The following is a 9,329-nucleotide window of genomic DNA, read 5'->3' as shown; positions in this document are numbered from 1 at the left end:
TATGTTACTTGCCCGAGATTCGATCGTCGGTATCCCAATACCTCGTTCAATCTCGTTACCAGCAAGTCACTTTACTCGTACCGTAATGCATGATCCCATGACCAGACACTTGGTCACTTTGAGCTCATTATGATGATGCATTACCGAGTGGGCCCAGTGATACCTCTCCGTCATACGGAGTGACAAATCCCAGTCTTGATCCGTGTCAACCCAACAGACACTTTCGGAGATACCCGTAGTATACCTTTATAGTCACCCAGTTATGTTGTGACGTTTGGTACACCCAAAGCACTCCTACGGTATTCGGGAGTTACACAATCTCATGGTCTAAGGAAAGGATACTTGACATTGGAAAAACTCTAGCAAACGAACTACACGATCTTATGCTATGTTTAGGATTGGGTCTTGTCCATCACATCATTCTCCTAATGATGTGATCTCATTATCAATGACATCCAATGTCCATAGTCAGGAAACCATGACTATCTGTTGATCAACGAGCTAGTCAACTAGAGGCTTACTAGGGACATGTTGGTGTCTATTATTCACACATGTATTACGATTTCCGGATAACACAATTATAGCATGAATAAAGACAATTATCATGAACAAGGAAATATAATAATAATGCTTTTATTATTCCCTCTAGGGCATATTTCCAGCATGCGGCGTGCAGGAGTGACTGTGTGAGGGTGTGGTGCGACCGTGACGTGCAGGAGCGACTGTGTGAGGGTGCGGTGCGACCGCGATAGCCATGTGCAAGTGTACCTCCTTTTCATTTTGAAAACTTTAGTCAAGCTTGGAAAAAATGTGTGGCAAAGTATGGCAATGCAAGGCCTAGACCCAAAATAGGATACAAGTACGTACGTACTAGGAGTACTAGTGTTAAAAAACGAAGGCTAGGTTTTCCTTCGCGACATTAATCGATAGAAATCCTCGTTTGACGTGTCAATTAATGTGTATTTTTTCTCCAAAGCTCAAAGAGCTAAACATCTCACTCCTCATCGCTTGATTAATGCAGTGCCATGCAAACCAACCTTCTCACTCTGCATGCATGCAAGGGTATATTAATGTCCTAGGTTGCTAGTACGAGGCAAACCCCATCAATTTTGCCTCGATTAGTGTTAGTGGCCTTTTGCAAATTGTAATTTTGATATATTGGCCTTGTGTACAAAAAAATTGAGGTACTAACTATTTGACTTCCTTCCCCATTGCAGTGCCATCAATGATATCTCGAACGTTGTGGTTTGGCGAAGGGCATTCAACGGAGAACACCATTAAGGGAGACCACAGTAAGTCATTCGCAAGTGCCGCCTGCAAGCTGAGACAACCGCATTATTTGCATCCAGGAAGTCCGTTGAACCAAAGGACGCGTAAATGTACTAGTACTAGTAGTACACAATAGCGAAGATGGAGAAGGGGAGTCAGCGAAGAGTGAAATGATGGTTGCTTCATCCGTGCTTTGTGATTTAACGCCTCACTGCTTTGTGATAGAAGGGACAGGGGAGTAGACTCCGTGCTCTATACTGTACATGCGCCCAAGAACGGGAGAAAGAGGAGAGACGTTGTGTTTTTCTATTCCTTCAATCAATCAATCAGGGAGCTTCAGTTCCATCTTTTTAGCTTTGGCAGCACCGTCCACAATGATTCCCATCGATACCAAAAGCTGTTTTCACATTTGGCTACACATTGTGGATGCCCTTAACTGTACCACTTGGTTTTGCTCCTGTGTGCTATCTATACAAAGCTCAATTATATTGATATAAAAAATTATAGAATCAAGATTAGTAAAAAAGAGGTGATTTTGCCGCGTGAATGGCGGTGGAGGTTTCTTATTTTTAGAGGACGTTGGCCTCGCGGTTTGATAACATGTGGTCCCATGTGTCAGTGCTTTACCAAGCCGATCCGCGTCCCACATGAGGCAGAACAATGGCTGAAGCAACACATGGTTAACTTGAAGAAGATGAGGGAGGAGCGGATTCAACAACGAGTGAAATGATTGTTGCTTCGTCCCTCCAACTTCTTTTTTTAGCATTATTACTTCGTCCCTCCAACTTAACTACAGGACATGTGCAACTTTGTGATTTGAAGCCTCATTGCTCATTACTACGCTGGCGACATGACTGGGGTGCTTCACCCCTGCTGCTCTGCACTGTATTTCGGTCTGGCAAATGGACCCGGTAGCTTGATGTCCCACATGTTGGCTAAAGGGACTAGAACATATATGAAAGCGAGCACTCTACTCTTACGACGAAGGAGTACACGACCCAGTAGTTTTTTTGTTTCGCACGATCCATCGATACAAACCTGATTAAACAGGAAAGCGCAGGATTTTTTCCGCGCGGTAGATGATACTGGCCATTCATTTCAAAGGCAATTTTAATGCATGCAAACTGAATAATTAAGTAACAATATGATATCTAGTAAAACTAAAAACACATATGATTTATTGTGTTAGAGTGTAGTAGTAGTGCTATAATGCATAGTTGTTAGATGTAACATGCGAGAACGTGTAGAGATGTAGTTTTGGAGGGCCTACAGAGAGAAAAGCGTAATACAGTCACCGGACTTCAGAATACGCTCATTACGGTCACTATATATGTTTTGCGGTGATTATACGGTCACTTGCTCATCGTTCAGCATCGGATTGCACTCTATTGACCGGCCAAATAGTCTGTGTGGCACCATGTTGACTAGTTAAATTGACCATGTTCCTTGTGGGTCCCACCTGTCAGTTCGCATAGGAAAAATGTCAGATAAACACAAATTTACGCAGGCGCGACAAGACTCCAACCCGTGCGCAGGAACCACCTGGTTGTGTATGTGTCTGTCAGGGCTTGATGTGTGTGCATGCACGTGTAGGTTGAGCACTTGAGCGTGAGAAAGTGTGTTGGTCGTGTGGTGTGTGCATGCATCCGTGCGTGTGTGCCTGTGAGTGTTGCGTGCGTGCGTGGCTGCGTGTGTACGTGTGAGTGTTGCGTGCGTGCGTGGCTGCATGTGTTTGTGTGGGTGTTGCATGCATGCAGTTCATGTGCATTAGTGCGTGTGTGTGTATAATCACCACACCAGCTCCTGTGTGTTAAAATAGATGACTCGGCATACCGGTACAAGGCCACCCTGTCCGCTGTGCCCGCGCTCATGACTTCGAACCACCGTCCAATATTTTTTTGTCGTTTGTTTTCATTCTTACTAGCAATATGCCTGTGCGTTGCACGTAACATCAAGATGCATTTGTATGACTAGTTTATCTTGTGAGAGAAAAGGATGAACGAGGGAAGGCCTTATTTGCAAATGTGGAGAGGTGTAGGGGTACCTTTTTGCAAAATTGTCATAGTTTCCTTCCTATCCGCCAGATATAAATTGGACGACCTATATTGCAGGATGGCACGCACACCATCATCACCAACTATGTTTTTTTATAAGAGTGTAGAGTAGATACAAGTCGACAGGTGGGCCCAATGGTAGTGAGATAATATGATGCAACACTAGAGGTGCCATGTGGAGCGTTTAACTGGTATACTAGTCGTGTCTTGAGCAAATACAGAGCTGTACGGTGAGGCCATGACTGTATAATAACCACAAAACGTAAATGGTGATCGTAATGAGTGGATTCTGAAGTCCAATGTATGTATCGTGCTTTCGCTTCAAATACAATGATCGTCATTGTATATATCGCGACAAAAAGATGAAACATGCGTGAATGTGATGGGGGCATACTTTTAGAGTACTCGGAGATAGTTTGTGTGTGTACGTGAAAGGGGCGTAGAGGGGGTGTATGTGATGGAGAGAGATATGCTCTTCGTTTCTCTTTATTATGACTAACTTTATATATAGTGTAAAAATATAAAAATTCACAGTGCGGAATAAATATCATTGTGGGCACCATGAAACGCAAATTAATGTTCATACTCCTCCATATAAATTTGTAATGTTGTATATATGTAGAAATTCTAAAATAGTTTTTTGGCCACACTTTATTCAAAAGGAATGTTTTATGCGAAATAAACGTGAAGAGAGGGCTTTTTAGATCAATGGGGTATGTGATGTAACATGTGTGAATGTGTAGTTGATGTATTTGGCAGGGCCTAAAGAGGTATGTGTGTGTATTACGTATTTGAGAGAGGCATGGATAGAGGGGCCGGCGGGGGGAGGGGCGTGGGAGAGATAGCACGAGAAATGAGAGAGGTCTAGAGAGAGAGAAGAATATGATGTCACGGCGAGAGATTCCCTTGAGTGTGCATATGCAAGGGGGGGGTAGAGGCACGTGGAGAATTTTTTTTTTGTTGTGTCTTTGTTGGTATGTGTGGGTGTGAGAAGATAACGAGACCTAGGGGCAGAGGGTGTGTCACTGCATGAGGTCCGGTGGGCCGAGGTGAGGCCCTTGGTTCGGTTCTGTCCTGCGCTACATTGGTCGGCCCGTGACGCATTTAGGGAGACCCATGGATGACTAGTCATACAAGACAAAGATAGCCGAATCGTGAAGGACTATGTGTCCACTAACAAAGCCAGCTAGGATTTGTAACCCTAGGTCCTCAGACTAAGGTAACCCATTATCTCTGATATTACTATTCATCCAACCTAACTTTAAGGGGCATCCTACATAATGCTCTGCTAGAATCATACTCGTCGATTAGGAAGAGAGGTGTGAGACAATGCGTGAGAGACAATCCTAAAGATAATGTGTGTATAGGAGACACATAGGCAGGTCTATGTATATAGAAATGGGTCAATGGGGATTGTGCGTGTGTATGCTTGTGAGAGGAAGAGTGATTGTGATAAAGGTTAGTGAAAAGAGTCGTAAATGGTTACAAGAGGGAGGGAGGGTTATATTGAGAGCATGTTTGCGAGAAAGACACCTCGGGAGAGAGAGTGTGAGCATGTGTGAGAGACCACCGATGGAGAGTGAAACTACACGTAAAAGTCTGATGTACACATTGATTAAATATATAAATTGTATCCAAATATTAGGATGGGATCATGATATTTGCAATTCGCGTAAGGAATGGTCATTGATCCATCAGACATCTAGATTCTATCGAATTTGAGCATGTCTATGTTATTATTCGACATAATTAATCCACATAGTTAGTATTTTTGAACTCTAGACAATGCATCGCTTTAGCAATCGAATATAAACATGAGTATAGTTCATGTTGTCTGTGTAAAGCACATTATACATACGGAAGTAACACAATGAACATTATAAATAGCTAGCTATGAACTAACATACATTTGAATTCAACTTAAGGTGGTTTAAAAAATTTGAATTCAACATGAAGTCCATTCAATTATTTGAATTCAATATCATGGCATTTGTAAATCATACCTAAATTATGGGGGCACCAATCTTTGCTCTACTTCTGTACATAATAGCATATATAGTCGTGTACAGAATAGATTCAAATTTAGCTCCTCCATTCCAAAATAATCATAGTTATAGAATTTTCAAGTTTCAAAATTTAAAAATAAGCGAATAATTTAATGAGGTTTTCAAACATACAAGGTTAAATTTAACGTTGTCTATTTAGGTCAATCCTCAAAGTTCAAGAGTACTCTAAACGTGAATGCTTCTGTTTCAAAATTTTGAACGAAGTGCCAAAAGAGCCTCTACTCGCCCGAAACCGCGTGAGACCAATGTTTGGTAGTAGAAGGAAATCACTTTTCTAACTCCTACCCATGAAACCTAACGGCCCGACGTCCAAAGGTCTAAACAGGGGTAGGTTTGTAGCTTCATCTAGATGCCACAGAACCGCCTCCGAAAAACATTCATACACAATGGCCGCCTAAGCACACATGTGCGCGGCCGAAATCACTCCTGCCCACTATTTGGGACACCTGGGATTACCATCCTACCCCCGACCAGCAGTAGGTCCGAAATTTAAGAGGGGGACAAAGTTTGTACTTTCCCCAAATTTCAAACAAGCGCATCCCATCTGTTCAAAAAAGCCAAAAACAAGCGCGTCCCAGAACGAAACATGGTTCTCCCTTAGCTCCCCCCCCCCGTCTAATTCCCCATTCGTACTCCGTGGGCGCCAAAAATACCTCTCCACCAGCCGCAAAACCTCGGCATCCTCCGTTCGCCACCCCATCCCACCCATCAACCGCCACCCTCCTCCATCACGCTGGAGCCGATACCCCGATGTCGTCGTCCACCGCAACCTCAACCGCAACACCCTCCACGGCTAGTAGTTGAAGCCGAGGCCGAGCCGTCCATACCCGAGCCAGTTCAACCATGCTGTCCTGCGCCTCACCGCTACCGCTCCAACTTCGTCACCGTCCACCGCACCGGAGCTGTTCCTGCTACGCCATCATACGGCCATGGCAACACAGTCAACAATTTGGCCATGGGTTCGTCCAAGGCTGCACCCTCCTCCAAAACATCGATTCCCCTGGAAAAAGAAGAAAATCTCCACGACATATGGAGGACACAACACTGGCAACCGGAAATGGTACTCCTCTTCCCTTATTCGTGCAAATCTTATGTGTTTGCTTGCACGGTATTCATCCCACAGAAGACACTAGTTGACCAGTTCTTCTTGAAACTAGATGTTCCTAGTAACTCACGATGCACAAGGTTTCTCCTCATATACTATTTCACCTTAGCTAGAGGTCCATCGCCCCTGGATTTCAATTCCTGGTCAGTTGGTTCCCAATTAACGGAAACATTCCCCGGCGTAACAGGCGCAAGTCCGCCTATTCCGTCGGGGAAGCAACGCCTCGGTGTTTATCTTAGGGGTGTGTGGGGCCTAGAGTTGCTGGCGCCTGATCTGGAGGTCGGCTGGGATTAAAGGGATGTCCTGGGGCGCTGCGAGAACGACGGTGGTGTGAGGTCGAGGGGAGGGCGGGGCGGCGGAGGCAGGGATCTGGGCCGGTGGTCGCTGGCGGTTCGAGAAAGATTGTCAACAGTGACTAGCGGGAGGTAGGCAAAGGCCATCTGTTGGGGAACGTAGTATTTCAAAAAATTTGCCTACGATCACGCAAGATCTATCTAGGAGAAGCATAGCAACAAGCGGGGAGAGTGTGTCCACGTACCCTCGTAGACCGAAAGCGGAAGTGTTTAGTAACGCGGTTGATGTAGTCGAACGTCTTCACGATCAAACTGATCAAGTACCGAACGCACTACACCTCCGTGATCTGCACACGTATAGCTCGGTGATGTCCCTCGAACTCTTGATCCAGTTGAGGCCGAGGGAGATTTTCGTCAGCACGACGGTGTGGTGACGGTGATGATGAAGTTACCAGCGTAGGGCTTCGCCTAAGCACTGCAATGATATGACCGAGGTGTGTTTCTGTGGAGGGGGCACCGCACACGGCTAAGAGAAACTTTTGTGTGCCTTTGGGGTGCCCCCCTCCCACATATATAAAGGGGGAGGGAGGAGGAGGGCGGCCAAGGGGAGGAGGCACACCATGGGGGGCAATCCTACTCCAAGTAGGATTTGGCCCCCCTTTCCTATTCCAACAAGGAGAAGGGGAAAGGAGAGGGAGGAGAGAAGGAAAGGGGGGCCGGCCCCCTAGTCCAATTCGGTTTGGGCTAGGGGGGCGCGCGCCCCACCTTGGCCTGCTTCCTCTCTTCCACCAATAGGCCCATGAGGCCCAATAACCCCATGGGGGTTTCGGAAAATACCCAATACTCCTCGGAACTATTCTGGTGTCCGAATATAGTCTTCCAACATATCAATCTTTATGTCTCAACCATTTCGAGAGTCCTTGTCATGTCCGTGATCTCACCCGAGACTCCAAACTACCTTCAGTACATCAAAACACATAAACTCATAATACCGATGGTCATTGAACGTTAAGCGTGCGGACCCTATGGGTTTGAGAATTATGTAGACATGACCGAGACTCATCTCCGGTCAATAACCAATGGTGGAACCTGGATGCTCATATTGGCTCCCACATATTCTACGAAGATCTTTATCGGTAAAACCGCATAACAACATATGTTGTTCCCTTTGTCATTGGTATGTTACTTGCCCGAGATTCGATTGTCAGTATCACTATACCTAGTTCAATCTCGTTACCGGAAAGTCTCTTTACTCATTCCGTAATGCATCATCCCGTAACTAACTCATTAATTACATTGCTTGCAAGGCTTATAATGATGTGCATTACCAAGAGGGCCTAGAGATACATCTCCGACAATCGGAGTGACAAATCCTAATCTCGATCTATGCCAACTCAACAAATACCATCGGAGACACCTGTAGAGCCTCTTTATAATCACCCAGTTACGTTGTGACGTTTGATAGCACACTAAGTCTTCCTCCAATATTAAGAAGTTGCATAATCTCATAGTCATAGGAACATGTATAAGTCATGAAGAAAGCAATAGAAATAAACTAAACGATCATAGTGCTAAGCTAACGGATGGGTCATGTCAATCACATCATTCCCTAATGATGTGATCCCTTTCGTCAAATGACAACTCATGTCTATGGCTAGGAAACTTAACCATCTTTGATTAACGAGCTAGTCAAGTAGAGGCATACTAGTGACACTCTGTTTGTCTATGTATTCACACATCTACTAAGTTTCCGGTTAATACAATTCTAGCATGAATAATAAACATTTATCATGATATAAGGAAATATAAATAACAAATTTATTATTGCCTCTAGGTTATATTCCATTTAGTCTCCCACTTGCACTAGAGTCAATAATCTAGATTACGCAGTAATGATTCTAACACCCATGGAGTCTTGGTGCTGATCAAGTTTTGCTTCTGAGAGAGGCTTAGTCAACGGGCCTGCAACATTCAGATCCATATGTATCTTGCAAATATCTATCTCTCCCTCTTGACTTGATCGCGAATGGAATTGAAGCATCTCTTGATGTGTTTGGTTTTCTTGTGAAATCTGGATTCCTTTGCCAAGGCAATTGCACCAGTATTGTCACAAAAGATTTTCATTGGACCTGATGCACTAGGTATGACACCTAGATTGGATATGAACTCCTTCATCTAGACTCCTTCATTTGCTGCATCCGAAGCAGCTATGTACTCCGCTTCACACGTAGATCCCACAACGACGCTTTGCTTGGAACTGCACCATCTTACAGCTCCTCCATTTAATATAAATACGTATCTGGTTTGCGACTTAGAGTCATCCGGAACAGTGTCAAAGCTTGCATCAGGGTAACCATTTATGACGAGCTATTTGTCACCTCCATAAACGAGAAACATATCCTTAGTCCTTTTCAGGTCTTTCAGGATGTTCTTGAACGTTGTCCAGTGATCCACTCCTGGATTACTTTGGTACCTCCCTGCTAAACTAATAGCAAGGCACACATCAGGTCTGGTGCACAGCATTGCATACATGATAGAACCT

Source organism: Triticum urartu, chromosome 1, assembly GCF_003073215.2.
Source record: "Triticum urartu cultivar G1812 chromosome 1, Tu2.1, whole genome shotgun sequence".
Taxonomy (NCBI): Eukaryota; Viridiplantae; Streptophyta; class Magnoliopsida; order Poales; family Poaceae; genus Triticum; species Triticum urartu.
This window is presented reverse-complemented; position numbering follows the sequence as displayed.